This window comes from Pan paniscus, chromosome 18, assembly GCF_029289425.2.
Source record: "Pan paniscus chromosome 18, NHGRI_mPanPan1-v2.0_pri, whole genome shotgun sequence".
Classification (NCBI taxonomy): domain Eukaryota; kingdom Metazoa; phylum Chordata; class Mammalia; order Primates; family Hominidae; genus Pan; species Pan paniscus.
Window position 1 is genome coordinate 70,319,461 of NC_073267.2, and position 25,512 is coordinate 70,344,972.

Genomic DNA, 25,512 nt, shown 5'->3' on the forward strand with positions numbered 1-25,512 from the left:
AAGTTTGAGACTGGGAAGCTTGATTTCAATGCCTTTTACTTTTCTGCAGACTCATATGGTATTGTTTCTCATCTCAGTGAATAGTGTCAAAAATAGAGTAAAAAGAGACTCAGGTTATTTTATTAGTACATGAAAGATACATCTAGGCTCAGGGATTTGGTAGACATTCAGAAATAATTACTAGGTCGCTTGAGTCAAGAAGCAAACTTTTCCAAGTGAAATGTAGTGCTCTATTTAAAAAAAAAATCTACATTCTCTTTCTGACAAGTGAAGTGAGTTGTTGAATGCAGAGAAAGAAAAGGTATGCTACTTTAATTATCTTGAGCATTAAATACCCAATGGCAAAACTGTCACATGTAGATTTTAAAATTAACCTATTTTAAAACCAAGATGCAGTATGATGTCAGGGGGTGAGATTTAGGCTAAGAAAAACCTGAATTTTAATTTTAGCTCTAGTCAACACATTTAATTAAGCCATTTTATTGAAAAACTGGAGATAAAATGCTTACCAAATGATAATACAAGAAATAAGTGAAAAAACATTTAAAAGACCTTTCCACTTTTTGTAGGCCCTTGGGTACTGTATTTTTGAACAACTGGTCTAAGAATTTCTTCAGATCCATGCTCTTTGTAAATTCTCTATTCTTTTCTTCCCTGGTACTACTGTAACTTTTTAAGCTTTTGGGAGCATTTCAATGTCCTTCTAAAGCATGATCTTCGCTATGGATTCCTTTCCACTCTGCCCACTTCTCTGTTCCTGCACTGAATTAGTCCTTCTAAATTTATGCCAATATAATCAAGTGTTCCGCATACTTGTCACCCTTCACTGTTGCCTAATCCTCACTTTCTGCCATGCTATGGTAGACCCTTGTCATTCTAGCTCCTAACCCTCTCATCATCGCCTTTACTAAAATCACTAACCATTTTTATAAACATCTTATGCTCTTTTACAACTCACCACCCTTGTTCATGCCAGCTCCATTGTTTTTCTCCAACTGATAAACTCATGATCAGTTTTACAAGCTAGGTTTACTTGTAACACTCTCATTGATTAATTCTTAGAGATTCACACTCACACATAACTCATGATGTCTAACACACTTATATATATACTTTATTGTAGTACTTAACATATTTAAGGTCCTCTCCCCTATTGTAATAAAACCCCTTGATATCAGGAAGTGCAGCTATTCATGATTCTACTCCAGGATTTACAATATAGTACACAATTGCTAGATATCTGCTGTGCAAATGATGAACTGAAAGCCACATAAGACACAATGTAAGCCAGGCACGGTGGCTCATACCTGTAATTCCAGCACTTTGGGAGGCTGAGGCGGGTGGATCACCTGAGGTCAGGAGTTCGAGACCAGCCTGGCCAACATGGTGAAACCCTGTGTCTACTAAAAGTACAAAAATTAGCCAGGCGTGGTGGCAGGCACCTGTAATCCCAGCTACTCAGGAGGCTGAGGCAGGAGAATTGCTTGAACCCGGGAGGCAGAGGTTGCAGTGAGCTGAGATCATGCCACTGCGCTCCAGCCTGGGTGACAAGAGCAAGACTCCATCTCAAAAAAAAAAAAAGAAAAGAAAAAAGACCTAATATATACTTAACTATGATACTACTATTTTAGGGAAAATATATATTTTAAAAGATGTCTGTAAACAAAGAGTAAAAATCTGAGCAATTGGTTCTGTTCTTCATTTTATTTTCTAAAAGTTTACTGATGGTAATGATTGCAGGTTTATTCCAGCCTTCTATGTCCGGGATGCAGTGACACTGCCCCTTAAGGAGAAATTCCTTAAAAAGCAAAGCTGTGTGAAACACATTCCACTGGGCAAACAGCCTGCTTTGTAAACAACCTCAAAGTCTCATAATCATATCAGTGCACCTGGAATTTCAGGGTTGCAAAGTGAATAAATATTTGCCAAAAGTCAGAAAGTCTTCAGAATCAGCTTCTATAATCTAAATCTCAGCTATCTAGAAAAATAAATTAAATCTATCAATCAATCAATAAAGGCTTATTTTAATTAGGTGGCAGTATTTCCACTCCACTCTGAGTAGTCATTGGTAATATAATAATTAAAGACTTGGCTATAGGTTTGTCTCTCAGGTTTGAACTTACAACAATTTAACCAAGTTTGATTTGAACTAAGTTGAAACTTTCCAAAGGGTCTTTCTAATCTCCATAAGTTCAAATCTTATTACTACAAAATATGTAACACAAAGAAGTTACATTTTTTTGAGCTTTGAATAGTATTTTATAGGGATCTCACGTGTAAAATTCACTTAATAGGTTTTTCAAGTTTGGAACCAGAAAACCATCACCTTTTCTGACCAGTCAACTTTAATCTGGTTGGTTATTCTGATGTCAGTAGGTTCTCTGTGATCTTACAGTATTTGATGCTTTTATTCTCTTCTCTATACCAAAGTTCTTAATTGTTCCAAAATGTCAGCTTTTTTATAGCCCAAAATTGTTTGCTAATATGTTAACCAATGAACATGTAGTTAAACATAGTACAGATTTATATCTTGATTTCATATTGATTTAAGTCAAAATCTTTCCCATTTGGTAGTACTTCCAGTCAGAGCTGGCCTGAGGCAAAATTGTGAAGTAGGTTAAGCTGCTTTTAGCTTCATCTAGATTTCTTTAAGGGTCTATGTAGGAGGATAGTATTTTTCAAACTGAAGATAATTATTTTTTCTGAAAAGAAGGCTCCTTTACACTCAAGATGAAATATAAAGGAAATGACCACTGATGTCAGATGTATCTTATGAATTCTATTTTTTTAATGCTTACAAGGGTTCTTTACTGAGTAATGTTTGAATATAAAAATGTTAGAGAAGTCCAATTTATGCCGCAGATTTTACATTCTTTAATAATTGCTTCTGTAATGAGATGGTACTAGTGCAGGGAATTCAAAGTCAATAGAAAATGGTCACTGCCCAATAAGAGATGACAACCTAGTGTATCTGATAAGGTCAGAAGCTTGTAAATGGCCTTAAAATGCCACTGCAAATCCCAGCACTTTGGGAGGCAGAGGCAGGCGGATCACCTGAGGTCAGGAGTTTGAGACCAGCCTGGCCAACATGGCGAAACCTTGTCTCTACTAAAAGTACAAAAATTAGCCAGGCTTGGTGACAGGTGCCTGTTATCCCAGCTACTCAAGAGGCTGAGGCAGGAGAATCGCTTGAACCCGGGAGGCGGAGGTTGCAGTGAGCCAAGATCACGCCACTGCACTCCAGCCTGGGTGACAAGAGAGAGACTCCGTCTCAAAAAACAAAACAAAACAAAACAAAAACAAACAAACAAACAAAAACCAATGGAACTACAAAGATAGAAACAGAATACTGTGGGAATGTAGAACACTAATTGCCTATCTATACCAAATGAGGAAGCTGGAGTTAAGTTTTGAAAGAATCCTTGAGATTTCTAGGAAGGTCAGGGCAAGGGGGATATGATTTTCTGTGGGGAGAAGTAATGACAATAAATCCTGAATGTTCTTGGCATGTACAAAACATAGTTCATCTGTCCATGTGACATGAAGTATTCATGGAAGGTGAAGCTAGAAGTGAAAATTCAGGGCCAGATTACAAGTGATGAATGCCTTATATCAATCATTGTTGGGATTCACTTTACAGGCAACAGGGAATTATTTGAAAGAAGTCCTAAGCGAGAAGTGACATCAAAAGCTGAGATTACTGGAGTCAAACTATGACAGCTAGAGAGCTATAAGGCTCTTCACTAAAACATGGGGAGGGGATATGTGGGGATGTGAGGCTTTTAGGAGTTAACTCTGAGATAGAATTCTGTGGCCTTGATAGGGGTGTGTGTGTGTGTGTGTGTATTTGTGTGTGTGTGTGTGTCTTTGTGTCTAGAGGAGAGAATAACTCAAAGAGAGGATGAAAATTTACTTTAGATTCCCCCAGATGGCAACTTAAATACAAAAATTCAAGCACAGGTAGTTTATTTGGGAGGTAATTCCAGAAAACACTGAAAGGGCAGTGTGAAAATGCCTAAAGGAAGTAAAGGCAGCCAACAGAGGGTTCATTATCTTCCTAGTCAACATTGTGTGACAAGAACTTGATCCTGTAGGAAAACTTTAGAGAAGAATATTAAATACACAACTAAAGTTACCTTAACTGCAGGGTGAGGAAGATGAAATATTTATACACCAATAGACTTCTGTTCATTGTTCACCACTAAGTGAGGCTAACACAGCTTCATGTTTGTACTTTGGCCTGCCATGGTGTGGACAGTCTTCCAGAAAAAAGAGGCGAGTATTAACAGTTGGAAAGTGGCTGAGGACAATTTCTTGGTGAGGTCCCAGGTATATAGTCAGGAGAGCAACAGAATCTATGAAACCTAGGATGGCAATAGTGTTTGCCGATTTAGAGGTGAATCTTTTTTTTGTTTCTTTTTGTTTGTTTAACCTGACTCCTAGTCCAACAGTGTCATCAGTATATATTATAATTGCATGCTAAATCTTTGTACTCTTATGCCTCTTGCTTTTTTAATAAAAAAGTTGAATTTTGTCATTCAATATAAATCACAATATTGCTCCAATTATTTAGTCATTTGAACTAGTCTTTGTTAACTGTATTCCTATAGCTCTGACTCTATGAAGGTTTCATTTTTATGGCCATTCCAATTAGTAGTGGCTTCCTTGAACACCATGATAAGATGGATTCTGATGCTGCATTTGCACTTGGAGAAAAGAGAGCCATAGGCAGGAATGACATAGGGTGAGATATAGCTAAGTATTTGTTATGTTTCATTAGCAATTTATGCTCCCTTCTATTATTTTAAAAAATGATAAAATGTTTGCTTATCTGCCCAGGCTTGAGATGAAAGACAAGACCTTATTATTCTTTATGTACCCAAAGGTTAGGACATAGTAAGCAACTAATAAATGCCTGGTCAGTCTCTTCTACTGATACATTCTGAAAAAAAAAAAAAGACTATCTTATATACTCTCCATAAAAATATCCTATATACTGTCTTCTACTAATACATTCTGAAAAAAAAAACTATCCTATATACCCTCCATAATAGTTGCAAATTGCTGCAGATTTTTCTAGATATGTCAACAGGCCGGGGTTATCTGACCTTGCATTACATTTTTTTAAATGTTGTCTTAATTTATCTGAATAAAACAGCTTTCCCACCCTGCCCCTAAAAACATGTAATAGACAAACAGTACCTCAGCAGAACTGATAGGGTTACACTTAACTTTTTGCGCATGGATGCTAAAAGTTTTTTTCTAAATAAAGGCTAAAGTTAAGTGACAAATAGAAACAACAGGATATAAGAAATGAATAAGAAAAGAATGGACCAAAAGCCATGGAAGAATGAAAGGTTGGAGGTTAGGAAAGAAGGGCAGTTTAGAAACATCAGCATGCTCTGGTGCCTCCTGTCACTTCATGTTATGTGTGGTCTTGGAGTACACGTGGAGCCCCATCAGAGTCGTGATGATAATTCCCATCCGAGGTTGTCATACCATTTTGTCTTTGCTTTTAGCATTGATTTTACTTGACAAGAAAATGTTCCCAATATAGAAGAGCGGTTTAAAAACATGGAGTTTGAGTCAGGAATATATGAAGTCAAATCTCATCTCTATGCCTTTATTGATTGTGGGAGGGTGAGCAAGTTTTAATTTTTCATATACTCCTTCTTCCCCCATTTCTTCAACTGACAAGGTGATACATACCTCTTAGGTTTTTTGATTTGTTTGTTTTGATAAAGATCAAATGTGGAAGAACTTTAAAGAGCTAGTAAGGAACAGGGCAGAGACTGAAACTTTTTTCTGCTTACAATGAAAATTTTGGGGAGAGAGAGAGAGCACATTGTGAACACCAAAAAGATTATAATGTCATGCAGGAAGATAATACAGCTAACATTCCCTCTTTATGATGCCAGCTCTATTACCAATGATCACAAAACATTGCTCAATATAGCAGAACTAACTTCTATATTAAGACCAGGCATGCAACCAAAGAGTCTTATTTTTAACTGAGAATTACCATGAGAGAACGGGAAGATAAATAAGCTAACAGTGGGTGCTTTTATGCAAGTCTACCCGTGCCACAAGGCTTAGTTGTCTATCTGAGTAACATGTTGACTGACCTCTAAAGAATACTATTTAGTTGGTTATATGAGCTACATAGGTGATCCACAAATAATGCACAGAACTCTCGTGACACACATAAATATTCATGGAATATTCCCTTTTATTAGAAAATTATAATTATGTTATCCATTAAGTTCTCTTTTTTCCTGGACACAAAGTCCTTGAAAACTAAACTTAATTCTCAGTCACAGTAAGTTATTTGTCTATGATTATTAATATTCTTGCTTCCTTTTCCTTTTCAGAACCTGTACTTTTCAATTTCATTTATTCATTCAATCAGCTTTAAGTATGTATTTTGTTTCCAGTATTAAGATTGTAAGTGAGAAGAAGGGAATTATGATCACTGCATTCATGAAACTTAAATTTCCTAATTTCTGTGACTATTTAGTAAAATTGTTTGTGCAGGTAGGCAACATATGGAAAACAAATACAGTATCAGAGAAACGAAACTGAAAAATAGAGAAGCATTTTCTGTATCTTTTTCAACGATAGAAATTAACATATGCACATACACAAACACTCAGACCAATTTCGTCTTGAGTTGCATTCTTAGTTAAATGGTATTTTTTACTATATATACATACATGTATATACATATACATATATATACATATACACATATATATGTATTATATATATAGATACAAAGAGAGAGAGAGAGAGAGAAGAGAGAGACCCATCTTTTGGCCCCTAGTGAGAATTATGTGGGAGGGAGACAGTGTTTTGGGCGTAATAATCTAGTAAAGTTTTTTTTCCTAAATTTATTGACCCAGGGATATCCCTTAATGGTCAAAACTGTTCATCTTTTCTCCTTTATTTTCACATATATTTCTTGCTTTCTCAGTGTGCATCTATTACTTTACTCTGTGTAGACCTCATCTTTTTACAAAAAGTTCTTATAATAGAGAAAAATCTTTATTTAGAAAAAGATTATTGCCATTTTCTGTGTGTATAAAGTGTGTAAACACACACACACCATATACTGGCTGGTAAGTGGAACTACCTTCTTCATAACAACCTGTGTAACATATGGCATCAGTCAGACTTTATAGAAAACACAACTAAGGTGACCAGAAGTAAAAAATTCACCTAATGTTAATCAGCTGGTAAAAGACATTACCTGACATGTATAATGCTAAGATCCTTGTTATTCTCTTTTTTTGCACTTCATTTATTCATTAACAAATATTTATTAGGCTCTTAAGATGTGCCATATATTGTTCTAGGTTTTGAGGATACAACAGTGAAAAAATAACACATAAAAATCTATGTTTCATGAAACTTATATTCCGATGGGGATGAAGATAGACAATGAAAATAATAAAGACAGAATAATATGCCATATTGTTATAAGTGTTATGGAGCAATCTAGAGCAGGGAAGGAGAATAGAAACCACCATGGTCATATTAAGAAGAAAATATATAATTAAAGACAAAAGAATGTGAATGAATGAAAAGACCCAAAGACTATCTGGTATCCAGATTACCGAACAAACCCTTTCCCTTTTGACCATCAAATCGCACATCTCAGAACTTATCATGCAGGCTTGTGTTGGCTGCATCTCTTTGTCAATTTTCTCATCCAGCTGACAAATGTGTGTCCCAAACTACTTCTAATACTCATCCCGTGTCATGACTCATTTTAACCTCTGTCTCTAGCCTGGATGATTCTCTTCTTCTTCTCATATCTTTCTTAGTTTTAGTTTCTTTTTACCTTTTACCCTTTTTTGCAAATTTCTCTCAAATAGAAATTCTTTCTACTGTGCACAAACATATGACTATAATCAGGTCACTTATTTAAGTCACGCATTCAAATTGTAATGAAAGTTTATCAAAAATAAATCAAGGAGGGCAAGCATTTTGAAAATTGTTTTATGAGACTGTGGCTGATTACCTTTCTAACCCTCTAACTGGCCTCATTTCTTTTAGATACTGAAAATGTGCTAATTTTCATGGCAGATATCCTGTGTATGTTTGCAAAAAAAGTAGCAGTGTGCTCTGCTGAGATGGGAGGAAATTTTTTGATAGATACCAGCTTTCTCAACCTAATTACACAGACATAATTAATTTTACCCATCAGCCATGCATAAGTTCATTGCTATTTCGAACACTTTCCCAAACTTAAACTGAAGGTATTTTTGACACACATCCCTTCCCCAAATCATGCATTAATATTTTCCCTGTCAAAAATAGAAAATGGAAATGCTTTTTCAGCTAGTTGTTTTAATATTCCATAGGCCATTATTATAGCTATCAATTTTGAATGCCTACTATGTGCTAGGAAGTAACATAGATATTTTTAATACCTTATTTCATGCATTTTTTTTTACAAACCTTAAAAACATATACAATTATCTTACACTGAAAGATGAAGAAACTGAAATGCACTGTTTTAAGACACCTGGCTTGTTCAAGACTACTTAATTTACATACAGTCACCTAGGGATATGCAGAAAAACTAAGAGATTTGGACTACAGAGGGGCCAGCCAACCAATTTGCCAGATCCTTTCTCTTAACAGATGACTGTTTATGGAATTGTTTTAATTCAACATTCATTTGTATTTTATGATTCAAATTGAGAACTGAGAGTGACAACAAACTCAGGTTGGGGTAGAAAGATTAAACTGAGAAGAACTCAGGGATATATGGAATTTTAGAGTCATAATTGTTCTAAGTACATTGTAAGTAAAGTCAATCGGTTGGAAATATTTGTAAGCTGAGGAATACACAGGATTGGGTCAGTATAATTTGAGCATATCAACCTATTGAGCCTTTCCCACACTGTATTCTGAAAATAACTATTATTAAATGAAAGACAAATAACTATTCTAAAAATGATAGTAATACCAGTAATAAAATAAGAAAGTCTTTTGGGCTCAAAAGGGTTTGAGAAACACCATGTTTGGTATTCCTGCCTCTCCTTTGCTGATTCATAATACATATAAGTTTTGTGATGACAATAAAAATACCTGTTCCGTGATGTTTCATTTCCCAAGATTTAAAAAGTACATTTGAGTATAGAACATCTTTTCCCTCATGCAACAACACCTAATAATGTCTCATAAAATACAAGCGTTCAATAGAATAACACGATAAGGGAATTGAGGAAGGCCAAATTCTTTAGCCTCACATAGAGAGCCCCTCATGATTTGTCCTCCAATTGTGTTTCCTTGCTGTTCTTCAATAGATTGTTATTTCATAAAAGAATGTAATTTTGGGCCGGGTGCAGTGGCTCATGCCTGTAATCCCAGCACTTTGGGAGGATGAGGTGTGCAGATCATTTTGAGGTCAGGAGTTCAAGACCAGCCTAGCCAACATAGTGAAACCTCATCTCTACCAAAAATACAAAAATTAGTCGGATATGGTAGCACATGCCTATAATCCCAGCTACTTGGGAGGTTGAGGCAGGAGAATGGCTTGAACCTGGAAGGCAGAGGTCGCAGTGAGCCGAGATTGTGCCACTGCACTCCAGTCTTGGTGGCAAAGCGAGACTCCATTTAAAAGAAAAAAAAAAAGAGTAATTTTAACTATGATTAGTAGAGCCAGTTAACTTACTTGCGCATAATTATTAACTTTTAGTCAAAGAAATAAAGCACCCCAGAGGCCATATAGCATAAAGATTAGGCATTAAGATGTAAACATGTAAGTCCAGCTCTCATTCTGAAACTTTTGTTTGCATAACTGCACTTATCAATCTCCTTAAGGTACTAAAAATATGTAGTTAGTATAGATTTCCTAAAACAGTGTAGGTCTTATACTCACTGCTGTTAAGTGATAGCTATTAACCCATCACAACCTTAAAATTGAGATTTATTTTCTATATGGAAAATGAAAACCTTGAACAAAACAAGGTTTAGTATCATACACATCCAAAAATAATTGAATTGAAACTGTAGTTAATGTTCTCAAGTGGAAAATATAAATTAAAATGTTACAAAACCATATCTTTGCTGACATGAAGGCAATTAGTACATTACTGCAGATGGATAGCAGAAGACTATAGTTCAATCCCATTGTCTTCCACTCCTTCCTCGGCTTATAACCTTTCATGATACTGTATGACTTCTCACTAATTCAGCCTTCATATAAATTTGAGAAACACATTTTGATGATTCAGTGTCTAGTCTTAAGTGGCTTTGCCTTACATATCTGGGAGAATTTTTTAAATATTTAGGAAAACAAACTCTCTACATCGCCTTAATGCCAAAAAACACTAACTGTAGGTACACACCTGATGGAGTCATTACCAACTCTTTATGCATTAAAATTGGTCCATCAAAACCTGTTTCACTATGAGGAAAGGGCAGTATGTGTGTGTTTGTGTACATATATATGTATATATGTATATTTACAGATACTTATTTATATTCAAAACACATTTTCCCTGTTTTATTTTAAATTGTCATTTTAGAATTTTTAGAAATGTTTGATAACAGATAAAGGTTGAAAATAGATCAAATATAATTATACCATTAAGGCTGTCATCATTCACATATTTCTGCACAATCCTTTCCTAGATAACATTTTATATGATATTTAAATTTTTTTATTTTTAGCTTGTTTAAAGTTAAATTTTAATATAAGAATGTTTCATATTATTAAACTGTTTCTAAAGATTATTTTTTAATATTGTGTACTGTTACATATATCAGATGAGCCATAATTAACTTATCTATTAACTCATTTTAAACAGAAAAGATAATTTTGCTTTTTCACTATTGTAGGTAATGACGTGGTGGAAATCTTCAACTATAGAGCTTGTTGCTTTTAATAGGACATTCCCTGAAATTGATACTGGGTCAAAAATTGTGAATCTTTGTTAAGATTCTCAACTTGTCAACTAACACTTTATTTACCTAAATTTATCATAAGTAATGAAACCACCACTACTATTTCATTAGTAGTTGATATTATGTAATTTTGATTAATGTGAGATTCTTATATGCTAAAACAAAAATATATTAATTATCATTTTAACTTTCAAGTCACCTTGAAAATTGTTTTGCATGCATTTGGTGCTTGACACATAGTTCTTGAATTAATTGGGCATTATGATATATTCTTATTACTGCATAGCATTTATTCCATATTCCATCAATCAAGAAAAACCAATGTAAAGAAACATTGCCACTGTAGATTGAGTGTGGTCTGAGTCTCCTCATCCAGTAATTGTTGTCAAGGTTTTGATGACAATATAGTGTAGGAATTTTAGTATTTCCATTCTGGCATCACCATGAGGTCAAGTTCTTGCGTGGCCTTAGAAAAGTCATATTTGCTTTCTGGTCTTCAGTTTGTCCAATAGTACTTAATTAAGTGGAATGAGGCACACAATGGACTCCCATCTACTCCTGTGACACTGACCATTTGTTTACTTCAATGTTTTTGTAGAAAAATACAATTTTAAAAATGTTTGTCCACTTTTTGATGGGGTTGCTTGTTTTTTTCTTGTAAATTTGTTTGAGTTCATTGTAGATTCTGGATATTAGCCCTTTGTCAGATGAGTAGGTTGCAAAAATTTTCTCCCATTTTGTAGGTTGCCTGTTCACTCTGATGGTAGTTTCTTTTGCTGTGCAGAAGCTCTTTAGTTTAATTAGATCCCATTTGTCAATTTTGGCTTTTGTTGCCATTGCTTTTGGTGTTTTAGACATGAACAGACACTTCTCAAAAGAAGACATTTATGCAGCCAAAAAACACATGAAAAAATGCTCACCATCACTGGCCATCAGAGAAATGCAAATCAAAACCACAATGAGATACCATCTCACACCAGTTAGAATGGCAATCATTAAAAAGTCAGGAAACAACAGGTGCTGGAGAGGATGTGGAGAAATAGGTACATTTTTACACTGTTGGTGGGACTGGAAACTAGTTCAACCATTGTGGAAGTCAGTGTGGCAATTCCTCAGGGATCTAGAACTAGAAATACCATTAGACCCAGCCATCCCATTACTGGGTATATACCCAAAGGACTATAAATCATGCTGCTATAAAGACACATGCACACGTATGTTTATTGCAGCATCATTCACAATAGCAAAGACTTGGAACCAACTTAAATGTCCAACAATGATAGACTGGATTAAGAAAATGTGGCACATATATGCCATGGAATACTATGCAGCCATAAAAAATGATGAGTTCATGTCCTTTGTAGGGACATGGATGAAATTGGAAATCATCATTCTCAGTAATCTATCGCAAGAACAAAAAAGCAAACACCGCATGTTCTCACTCATTGGTGGGAATTGAACAATGAGAACACATGGACACAGGAAGGGGAACATCACACTCTGGGGCCTGTTGTGGGGTGGGGGGAGGGATAGCATTGGGAGCTATACCTAATGCTAGATGAGTTAGTGGGTGCAGCGCACCAGCATGGCACATGTATACATATGTAACTAACCTGCACATTGTACACATGTACCCTAAAACTTAAAGTATAATAATAATAAATTTAAAAAAAAGTTTGTCTTACTCAATTTAAGGTTGCTATAAATAAATGTCTAAGGCCAGGTAAGAGAAAAGAGATTTATTTGGCTCATGGTTCTACAGGCTGTACAAGACGCATGGCACCAGCATCTGCTTCTGATGTGGGCTTCAGGGATCTTCCACTCCTGACAGCTGAGATCACATGGCAAGAGAGGAGGGAGGAGAGAGAAGGAGGAGATACTAGACTCCTTTCAACAATCAGCTTCTATAGGAACTCACAGAGTGAGAACTCACTCACCTCTATCCCAGGGAGGGCATTAATTTATTCATGAGGGGTCTACCCCCATGACCCAAACCTCCTATTAGGCTCCAACTTCCAACACTGAGATCGAAGTTTAACAAGAGGTTCTGGGGAGACAAACTTCCAAACTATAGTTGTTTCAATGTTCAGGAGTTAGCATCCTGAAATCATTTTTAATGATTAAAATTTAATTGTATAATATTTCAGTATTTTCTGTATAATTACCAATAAGCTTCATTTACGGCATAGTCTAATATATATTTTATGCTACATAAAATGACTAAATATTATGAAAAAGTATCACTTACCATTGGTTTCACTATATTTTTGAACAATATGAGCTCAAGTAAATCAAATTAAATCCTGTTGTGCATTACTAACGTCCAAAAATAATTTTTCTCTCTATTGCCAGGTCTGTGCTATTCTTTTAATGATGGAATATGGCAGCATGCTTCTAAAGCTCTAAATGTACCACTTTCAAAGTTTTTCACAGTGGGTTGCAGCATCAGATGCCTATTTCCAGAAATTCTCTACTTCAGCTGGCCTCCCACATACTTTGAGTTGTGGAGATTATTAAAAATTTGAACGATGGAAAAAAAATTTATATTTAAAACCAACACAATATATTAAGAATCAGTCTCTCTCTCTCTCTCTCTCTCTCTCTCTGTCTCTCTCTCTCTCTCTTTCTCTCAGAAAAAAACTACCTTTAAAAATTAAAATATACCGGGTTCTCAGATTTGGATGGATTCCTAGGTTATTCAGTTCTTCCTAGGTACAAATCTCTGACGGGTTGATGACTCACCTTTTCTTGAATATCATCCGTGTCTGAAATGTCTAGAAGATGCCTTCTCCTTGCTGGACAGCTCAACTAGAAAATGTTACCTTGGTTTAAACAGAAACACCTCCCTTTCGAACCTTTATTGATTACAGTTCTCCAAAACTTCTTAAAGCATATTGTAGCCATAAGCATTTTGTAGAAAATATGTTTCTGCAAAACTGAATGTTTCATTTAATTGACAGGTGATACATGTTTTTCTTTTTTGCATAAAGAACAGGCTTTTCCCTTTTACACATCTGTTTCCCCCTTGCTGTTTACCCAGGTGATATCTGCTAATATTTGACCACTCCCATACCCTGGATTCATTTCAAAAGCATCATCATCCTTCAGGAATTTGCTGAAACGTTCCATATCTCTGATACTTTCCTAATTTACTTATCAATGTTTTCTTCTTTATCATTCTTTTCCTGGAGCACTGAAAACTATCTTGTTTGCCTTTGAATATATGCTTCTGTTTTGTGGCAAAATGAATACTCCTTAATTTTCTGTCTGGGTGAATGAAACAAAATTTCCAAGTATCACCAAAAAGATATAAATTACATTCTGACAGATTTCCTTTAGTTGAAACCATCTCATATTATCACTTCCACAACCCTAGGCCTGCAATCCCTAGTTGCAAGTAGTGGTTCAATCTAGGAAAGTAACAAAAACAAAAACAACATAACTGATTTAACAATATATAAGCTTACATATAAAAATTGCCATAACTTCTAATTGATGGAAGTTTCTTTTTTTTAAATTATGAAATGATAGACTTGTTGCAATAGGCATCATTGGGTTGAACATTAGAACATTTTCCTGCTTTGCTTTATGTGATGGGGCCAGTGCTCTGCTCTGATTGCTTAAGGTTAAATTGCGTATTTAAAGCACGTAGCACATTGACTGACACATCAGAAAGGTACATACATGTAATAACCTTTTAGATTTTTTTAAAAATAGGAGTAACTCAGAGGGGAAATCTACCTTCTGTGCATCATAAATGGCTTCTGTCTTCATTAACGGAGTGAAGGAAGTAGAGAAAGTTAAATGCCTGTAATTAAGTCTTGGGACCTCTCTGTAATTGTAACATAATATGCCCTTCCTCTCCAAATCACATGTATTCAAAGGGAGCAGAAAACCTCTTTGTACAGGCCCATTCAGTCTATCCCAGGACTGTATTCTTCAGGGCTGTATTCCTAGTTTCCAGAAGGATGTCTTGAATTCTAGTATTTGCTACATGAGATGAACAGAGGAATGAATGAACTCTTGCCTCAACCTTCCAAGGACATGTATTTACTCAAAATGCTATTGATTAATTTTTAATTAACTCTTTCTTCCAGGCCAATGTCAAATTTATAAGTACCCAGATTGTTTAAGAAAAAAGAAGAAAAATAAAAATAAAACTTTAATGTTAATGTTAGCATTATAATAAAGTTAAACATATCAGTGTTTTTTAAGATCCTCCATATGTGTGCTGACATTCCTTTCCTCTCCAGCATTCATATTATATCACTTACTACTTTTTTTTTCTGCATTGATCTTTTCTCAGATTGTTAAATAATTTTAGCTCAGGACTCGTTACTCAAGCCTTTCCACTAGAATTGTTTCTCCCTTACCTCTGTCTATCATCCTTTCCTCCATTGCTTAATTAAGTCCTGCTTATTTATTATACATGTCTGCTTAAATGCCAGTTCTTTGGGAAAATATTTTAGATTTATTTTTGGTCAGATTTATTGTTATAATCTCTTCTTAAAATATATTATTGTCTCTTAAAAATGCCTATCTTAGTTTGTAGTTATTTGTGTAATCATTTTATATAACAATTTGTGTAATTAAAAAATTTTTATATTGTGATGATTAATACCAAGTGTCGACTTGATTGTATTGAAGGATGCAAAGCATTGATATTGGGTGTGTCTGTGTGGGTGTTACCTAAGGAGATTAACATTTGAGTCAGTGGACTGGGAGAGGCAGACCTACCCTCAATCTGGGTGGACCCAATCTAATCATCTGCCAGCATGGCCAGAATAAAAGCAGGCAGAAGAACGTGAAAAGACTAGACTGGCCTAGCCTCCCAGCCTTCATCTTTCTCCTATGCTGGATGCTTCCTGGTCTGGAATATCACACTCCAAGTTCTTCAGCTTTGGGACTCAGGCTGGCTTCCTTGCTCCTCAGCTTGCAGACAGCCTGTTGTGGGAACTGGTGATTGTGTAAGTTAATACTCTTTAATAAACCCCCATATATATCATATATATGATATATATGATATATATATCTTACTAGTTCTGTCCTTCTAGAGAACCTTGAGTAATACAAATTTTCATACCAGGAGTGATTCTAGAGGAACAGAATATTAAGGATTGAGTTGTTTCGTTGGTTTAGGGGTTTCTAGATTTGGCTGCTTAGTATGATTAGACCCAAAAATGCTGAAGACTCTACTTCTAATAGTATGGGGAAACACTGATAGTCCTTGGTGTGAACTGTTTAGAGAATTATGCAAAATAAATGCATGTGGCACTCTTGATTCTCTGTTCATGAAAGGCAAGATGTTTAGTGACTCTGTGTGTAATACCTTTGACTATATGTGGAGAATCATGAATGAAGTTGGTTGTTTGCTCATAAGTTCACTGGACAAAGTGATGAAAGAAAATGATGAACTCAGGGATTCTAACTCCCAGCTTCAGAAGCAGATACAGAGCCTCAAATCTTCGAAGATTGCCCTGAGCGAAAGTCTTATCTTCTGTAGAAAAAAGAGCTGAAATTGTGGAAAAACAGACACAAGCTCTTATAATGCAAGTGGCTGACCTACAATGAAAGGTGCTTGCACAGCCTCGCCAGGTGTCTACTGTTGAAGTGAGGGCATTCATTGGGAAAGAATGAGACCCCGAAACTTGGAATGGGGATATGTGGGAGAACTCTGATGAAGCTGGGGACACTGAGCATGTAAACTCTGATGAACTTTTTTTTTTTCCAGAAGAAACAGCTTCCGTATCTCCTGTAGTGGCAACATTTCCTTCCTGACCTATGCTGCCATCAGTCTTTCCACCTTTGTCTGAGGACATAAACCCTGAGCTATCTGTGGCTACAGTGAAGGACTCCCCTGAGGCTGTTGCCAGGCAATATAATGTTGATTCTCCTCAGGAGCCACTCTCAACACCCCTGTTTGCTTTTAGACCTATACCTAGACTAAAGTCCTGCTGGGCCCCTAGAAGTGAGATTCACAGTGTGACCCATGAGGATTTACACTACACTTGGAAAGAACCCTTGAGTTTTCTAATTTATATGAGCAGAAATCTGGAGAACAGGCATGGGAATGGATATTAAGGGTGTGGGATAATGGTAGAAGAAACATAGAATTGGATCAAGCTGAATTTATTGACTTGGGCCCACTAAGTAGGGATTATGCATTTAATGTTACAGCTCAGAGAGTTAAAAAAGGTTCTAATAGTTTATTTGCTTGATTAGTTGAAATATGGATTAAAAGATGGCCCACTGTGTGCAAGCTGGAAATGCAAGATCTCCCTTGGTTTAATGTAGAGGAAGGGATCCAAAGGCTTAGAGAGATTGGGATGTTGGAGTGGATTAGTCACTTTAGACTTACTCATCCCAGCTGAGAAGTTCCAAAAGATAAACCCCTGACCAATGCTTTGCAAAACAGATTTGTGAGGGCAGCACTTGCATCTTTGAAGAGCCCCATAATCACTCTTCTCTGTCTGTCAGATCTAATCATGGGAACTACAGTCACTCAACTGCAAAATTTAAATACAATGGGAATAATTGGATCCTGAGGTGACAGGGGCCAAGTGGCCACAGTCAATCTTCAAAGGCAAGGTGGGCATAGCTACCATAATGGACAGCAGAGGCAAAGCAGCAATCAGAATAGTCTGACTTGTGTAGAGCTCTGACATTAGAAAATTAATCATGGTGTTCCTAGAAGTGAAATTGATAGGAAGCCTACAGCATTCCTACTTAATTTATATAAGCAGAAACCTTCCAGGTTGAGTGGACAAAATACTAACTCGAATTATAAAAACAGAGAATCATGGCCCCTCAATCAATTTCCAGACTTTAGCCAATTCACAGACCCGGAAACTCTTGAATGAAGGGGAGGCCATGTTCCCTTGAGGAAGGACCCCACTACACCACTGACAATTTATGCTATTAATATTTCTCCCACCCTTACCCAAGGAGACCTCCAGCCTTTTGCCTGGTTAACTGTGCATTGGGGAAAGGGAAATGATCAGACATTTCAGAGACTACTGAACACTGCCTCTGAGCTAATATTCATTTCAGGGTACTCAAAATGTCACTGTGGTCCTCCAGTTAAAGTAGGGGCTTATGGAAGTCAGGTAATTAATGGAGTTATGTCTCAGGTCTGACTTACAGCAGGTCCAGTGGGTCCCTGGACTCATCCTGTGTTCATTTTCCCAGTGCCAGAATGCATAATTGGCATTGTCATACTTAGAGGCTGGCAGAACCCCCACATTGATTCTGTGACTGGTAAGGTGAGGGCTATTATGGTGGGAAAGGCCAAATGGAAGCCATTGGAGCTGCCTTTACCTAGGAAAATAGTAAATCAAAAACATTATCACCACCCTGGAGGGATTGCAGAGATTAGTGCCACCATCAAGGACTTGAAAAATGCAGGGGTGGCGATTCCCATAACATCCTTGTTCAACTCTCCTTTTTGGCCTGTGCAGAAGACAGATGGATCTTGGAGAATGAGAGTGGATTATCATAAGCTTAACCAAGTGGTGACTCCAATTGCAGCTGCTATACAAGATGTGGTTTCATTGCTCAAGCAAATTAATACATCTCCTGGTACCCTGTATGCAGCCATTGACTTGGCAAATGGCCTTTTACCCATTCCATAAGCCCCACCAGAAGCAATTTGCCTTCAGCTGGCAAGGCCAGCAATGTATCTTTACTGTCCTACTTCAGGGGTATATCAACTCTCCAGCTTTGTGTCATAATCTTATTCAGAGTGATCTTGATCACTTTTCACTGCCACAAGATATCACACTGGTCCATTACATTGATGGCATTATGTTGATTGGATCCAGTGAGCAAGAAGTAGCAAACACACTGGACTTATTGGTGAGATATTTGCATGCCATAGGATGGGAAATAAATCCAAATAAAATTCACGCACCCTCTACCTCAGTAAAATTTCTAGAGTCCAGTGGTGTGGGGCCTGTCGAGATATTCCTTTAAAGGGAAGGATAAATTGCTGCATTTGGCACCTCCTACAGCCAAGAAAGAGACACATCGCCTAGTGGACCTATTTGGATTTTGGAGGCAACACATTTCTTATTTGGGTGTGTTATTCCAGCCCATTTATCCAGTGACACAAAAGGCTGCCGGTTTTGAGTGGAGTCCAGAACAGAAGGCTCTGCAACGGGTCCAGGCTGCTGTGCAAGCTACTCTGCCACTTGGACCACATGACCCAGCAGATCCAACGGTGCTTGAGGTTTCAGTGGCAGATAGGGATGCTGTTTGGAGCCTCCGGCAGGCCCTCACAGGTAAATCACAGCGGAGGCCTCTAGGATTTTGGAGCAAGGCCCTGCCATCTTCTGCAGATAACTACTCTCCTGAGAGACAGCACTTTTCCTGTTATTGGGCTTTGGTGGAAACTGAGTGTTTGACTATGGGTCATCAAGTCACTATGTGACCTGAACTGTCTGTCATAAACTGAATGCTTTAAGACCCATCTAGTCATAAAGTGGGTCATGCACAGCAGCATTCAATCATCAAATTGATGTAGTATATATGTGATTGCGCTCATGCAGGTCCTGAAGGCACAAGTAAGTTACATAAGGAAGTGTCTCAAATGCCCATGGTCTCCACTCCTGCCACCCTGCCTTCTCTCCCCCAGCCTGAACTGAGGGCCTCATCGGGAGTTCCCTATGATCAGTTGACAGAGTAAGAGAAGACTAGGGCCTGGTTCACAGATGGTTCTGCACAATATGCAGGCACCTCCTGAAAGTGGACAGCTACAGCACTATGGCCCCTTTCTAGGACATCCCTGAAGGACAGCGATGAAGGGAAATCGTCCCAGTAGGCAGAACTTCGAGCAGTGCACCTGGCTATGCACTTTGCATGGAAGAAGAAATGGCCAGATGTGCGATTATATGCTGATCCATAGGCTGTAGCCAATGGTTTGGCTGGTTGAACAGGGACTTGGAAGAAGCATAATTGGAAAATTGGTGACAAAGACATTTGGGGAAGAGGTATGTGGATGGACCTCTCTGATTGCTCAAAAACTGTGAAGATATTTGTATCCCACGTGAGTGCTCACCAGCAGGTGGTCTCAGCAGAGGAGGATTTTAATAATCAAGTGGATAGGGTGACCTGTTCTGTTGACACCATTCAGCCTCTTTCCCAAGCCGCTGCTGTCATTGCCTAATGGGCTCAGGAACAAAGTGGCCACAGTTGCAGGGATGGAGGTTACTCATGGGCCCAGAAACATGGAATTCCACTCACCAAGGCTGACCTGGCTATGGCCACTGCTGAGTGCCCAATTTGCCAGCAGCAGAGACCAACACTGAGACCTCAATATGGCACCATTCCTCAGGGTGATCAGCCAGCTACCTGGTGGCAGGTTGATTATATTGGACCTCTTCCATCATGGAAAAGGCAGAAGTTTGTCCTCACTGGAATAGACACTTACTTTAGATATGGGCTTGCCTATTCTGTGTGCAATGCTTCTGCCAAGACTACCATCCATGGACTCAGGGAATGCCTTATCCACCATCATGGTATTCCACACAGAATTGCCTCTAACCAAGGCACTCACATTATGGCTAAAGAAATGTGGCAGTGGGCTCATGCTCATGGAATTCACTGGTCTTACCATGTTCCCCATTATCTTGAAGCAACTAGATTAATAGAACGGTGGAATAGCCTCTTGAAGTCACAATTACATTGTCAACTAGGTGACAATACTTTGCAGGGCTGGGGCAAAGTTCTCCAGAAGGCCGTGTATGCTCTGAATCAGCATCCAACATACGGTACTCTTTCTCCCATAGCCAGGATTCATCAAGGGGTGGAAGTGGAAGTGGCACCACTCACCATCACCCCTAGAGATCCACTAGCAAAATTTTTGTTTCCTGTTCCCCCGACATTATGTTCTGCTGGCCTAGAGGTCTTAGTCCCAGATGGAGGAATGCTGCCACGAGGAGACACAACGATTCCATTAAAGTGGAAGTTAAGATTGCCACCTGGACACTTTCGGCTCCTCCTACCTTTAAGTCAACAGGCTAAGAAGGGAGTTACAGTGTTGGCTGGGGTGATTGACCAAGACTGTCAAGAAGAAATCAATTTGCTACTCCACAACGGAGGTAAGGAAGAGTATGAATGGAATCCAGGAGATCCATTAGTGCATCTCTTAATATTACCCTGTGATTATATTACTCTTAATATTGCCCTGTGATTAAGGTCAATTGGAAACTACAGCCCAATTCAGGCAGGACTTCAAATGGCCCAGACCCTTCAAAAAATTAAGGTTTGGGTCACTCCACCAGGAAAAAACACAAAAACAAAAAATGTGACCTGCTGAGCTGCTTGCTGAAGGCAAATGGAATACAGAATGGGTAGTAGAAGAAGTTAGTCATCAATACCAGCTATGATCACATGACCAGTTGCAGAAACAAGGACTGTAATTATCATGAGTATTTCCTCCTTCTTTTGTTAACATGTACTAAGAAAATATCTTCGATTTATTGTAGTTGTACTAAGAAAATATCTTCGGTTTATTTCATTTTTCCTTTATTATGTAACATAAGATTTACTGACTTCATATCAGCATTTAAGTATTGTTACCTTTATATAATAGCATTTGGGTTGGGGATTGATACATTTCCAGTTGTACAAAGGATAGTTGTATTATATTAGGCATAGTTATGACCTTATGACTGTCTTTATTTGAAGATTATATATGATCTCAGGAGATGTGTACGGGTTCATGTTGACAAGGGGTGGACTTGCGATGATTAATACTGAATGTCAACTTGATTGGATGGAAGGATGCAAAGTATTGATCCTGGGTGTGTCTGTGAGGGTGTTGTCAAAGGAGACTAACATTTGAGTCAGTGGGTTGGGAAAAGCAGACCCACCCTCTATCTGGGTGGGCACCATCAAGTTAGCTGCCAGTGCAGCCAGAAGATAAAGCAGGAAGAAAAACGTGAAAAGACTAGACTGGCCTAACCTCCCAGCCTACATCTTTCTCCTGTGCTGGATGCTTCCTGCTCCGGAACATCAGACTACAATTTCTTCAGCTTTGGGACTCAGACTGGTTTCTTTGTTCCTCAGCTTGCAGATGGCCTATTGTGAGACCTTGTGATCGTGTAAGTAATACTCCTTAATAAACTCCCCTTTAGATACACACACACACACACATACACACACTATTAGTGCTGTCCCTTCAGAGAACCCTGACTAATACACACATAGATTCTAAATTCCATAAGAATAAGATCTATGTATCTATCTTGACCATTGTAACGCTGTTGCCTACTATGATTGATAAAAAGGGCTTAGTAACCAAGCACCAAAAGAAAGTGCAAAAAAAAAAAAAAATCTCCCAGCTGCTTACTGAAGTGGCTGCGTATGAGATTTATAATTTCTAACACTGTACAATTCATAAGCCTCTTTTAGAGGAATTGTTCTCCAGTGAGCAGTGCTTAACAAAAATATTTATTTAAATGTATTAGCAATAAGATATATTTCTGATTATTTCACAATTATAGAACATTTGCGATAGGTATTTAATTCTAATTTTGAAAATCATGTTTTATGAATGTCTTAAATAAATTTTCTCAGTTTTCATTTAGTTGCCTGCTTAGCCTGTCTCAGCAGGTAGCATAATTGCCATCGTCTTCATCATTCTGAAGTAGTCATAAATTCTATCTTAAAAAAATTCAAGGTCCACTTCTTGCAAAGGTAGTACGGAGAGTTCCCATATAGCCTTCATCCAGCTGCCCTTTATATCATGTCACAAATTTTAGTGTCTTCTCAAACATCAAGTTGTTTGAAAACAGGAAATTGCAGTTGGTTTGAGATAGACCTATATGGAGAATAAGTCTTTTAGAAGATCATCATGGAGCCCCAACTTCTTCCAAACTTGATCCAGTACTGGAGTTCACAGAGAAAGTCCTTCCTGTGAAGCAAGCAACAAAAACCATTCTCAGGATATCTCTGTTCTGTGCTGTTGACACACTGAAGAAAGGGGGAAATGGAGAGAAGCCTTTTTATACACACAAAGCCACTCATACTCAGAGGGAAAAAAAAGCCTATTGACTCTGGCTGTCTGACACACTTGTAAAAACATTAGTAATTACCGAATCCTGGAATTTCACAGTTAATACTTGGAGAAATAAGTGACTCACTCCTAAAACATACAAACATATACATACACACATTATATGTGTGTATAATGTTTATGAATTATATACATATGTTTATTTACATATATAAAAATTACATTTTACATGCTGTGCATACTTGTGTGTATATATACACACATACATACACATGCTAATCTTAGAATTACAGTAATATAGTAGTAGGTAATCACATGCGGCTATTGATCACTTCAAATGTAGCCAGTCCAAATTGAGATGGGATATAAGTGTAAAATCTACATAGGATTTTAAAGACTTAGTATAAAAAAGAATGTATAATATCTCATAATATTTTATATTGAATACTATTTTAGATATATGTAATTAGATAAAATATTAAAAAGATCTCTCTGTTTACCCTTTTAAAGTGGCTTCTAGAAAATGTATAATCACATATGGGGCTCACATTGTATTTTTATCAGACAGTGCAGACTCAATGACCATAGAAGTGCAGTAAAATCAAACAAAAAAACAGAGAGAATAAAAACATTGACTTAATGGTGGAAAGCTTTCCAAGGCAAAAGAGCACAATAGGTAATACGTGAATTAGGCATCAGACTGAATTCAAATTCTACCTCTGCTGCTTGTTAACTATGTGGCCTTGGAAAATATGTTTAATTAACTTCTCTAAACTGGGCTTTTACTTATATAAAAGGAAGAAGAAGAATCAAATCTAGCGGAAATGGCTATATAAAATAATACATTTAAACTCACACTACAATTTTTGTCATATAATAAGATTAGCGCTCATTAAAGTTATTAAGTGCTGTACTGTATATAGGAGTAACACAAATGTTCAACCATCTTCTCCAACTTCAATGAGACAGAATTCACCTATGTTATTATCTCCGTGGACTTAAATTTCAGCCTGTTTTCTTATTTTCAAAACGCTTATATTTTATCTACTCAGAGAGTTTTGAAGATTAAATGCTATTAAGACTATGTAAGGTTTTATAAATTGAAAAGTAAGACTTTAGCTCATGCTTTTATTCATTCTGTCTTTGTTCAGATCCAGCTTCCTTTAAACATCTTGGATCTTGGCTCTCGTTTATCCCTTGATTTTTCTTGTTATCTTTCAATTTTGCTGAGAAAATATAAGGAACAATAGTTCTCTCAAAACCTTATTGTCTGGAGACCATTGGTATGCAAGAATTTTTTTTTGGTCTATTTTGGCCCCTTGAGTCTAAAATTCAAAAAGACCTTCCTGCGAAAAGTTATTGGGTAAATTGTACTTTTGTGACCCTATCAACAAACTTCTCCAAGCAAATGACAGTTTATTATTATGTTTGTCTTTGTCTTTTATACAATTCAGCTCAATTGAGTCAAAACAATGACATAAGTCAGAAAATATTTATTTTTAATATATGTCAAGTATTTAAATTACCCATTGTTTGAAATAGCTAATTATCTATGAAAGCAGAGGTTCTACTTCGTACAGTTCCTATGAAAACCAGACTCACCAGTCATATGAGAGTTTACTATTTTCTTCTGCATCTTTCTAGTTAAAGGGAAAGATGGGTGGATGCATTAAGGAGTAATTGAGGCTGAGGAATAAGTGGGAAGGAAAAAAATCAAGGGACAATTTCAGAAAGTTTCAAAGTAGTTAAAAAGGTGAATGCTTAATCTCTGAAAGCATAAGTCTATGTAGGGAATTTTGTATATTTTATAATGTTATCGTTTTAAATAAAAATATTTAATGAAAAGTAAGATAGTAAGATTTACAAGTTCTCACGTGGAGTGACTTTTAGGAGACTTGTTTTGCTCAGCAGTCCCTTTCTGTTTCCTTTCGTGGGAATCATACTGCATGTTAACCCGTATGAAAAGAAGCAGATTAAAGTGGATGTATGTATATCACGTGTTTTTCATCTTTCTCTCTATAGCTGGAGGGCTAATAACAGCATTCAGTTCAGAATGGGCACTGAATCTCTGCTATGTCTTTTCGGCATCAGAGTGCTTGTTGAACTTGAAAGCAGGAGAAGCCAGGGGAGATTAAATGCATCAGTGAGTGGGGAGAGAACGTGTGATTTCTACGAGATACACAGGCTGGTTTCAGGGCAATTAGTTGTTACCTCAGTGTCCAGAATGTATGTCTGAGGGAAAGAAAGAACTACTTCTGCGATGTGAGCTCTAAGGAGCCAGAACGACTGAGGCTATTCCCAACAAGCCACTCAGGCTAAAACACTTCAGTACAGAAGCTATTCACTTACATGATTCAACTAGTATATGTTTATGTATGTCTACTTCACACAACACTTTAGAAATGCAAATTGTATGATAAAAATCAGAGGAAACCATATTGTCATACAAATAAAAGTTGTACTGAAACAAACATAAATCAGTCTTTTACTTTTGGCCCTAAAATGACTTTCTAAACATATTCATTGCCTTTTACCTTTAGGGATATTTAACTCTAGGCAATTCAACAGTGATTCCC

At 37.1% G+C, this 25,512-nt stretch overlaps 1 pseudogene; it reads left to right on the forward strand.

The window, feature by feature from the left end:
* LOC129394117 (uncharacterized) overlaps nucleotides 1–21,338 on the forward strand; it is a 117,078-nt pseudogene extending 95,740 nt beyond the window's left edge.
* Nucleotides 21,339–25,512: the final 4,174 nt, after the last annotated feature.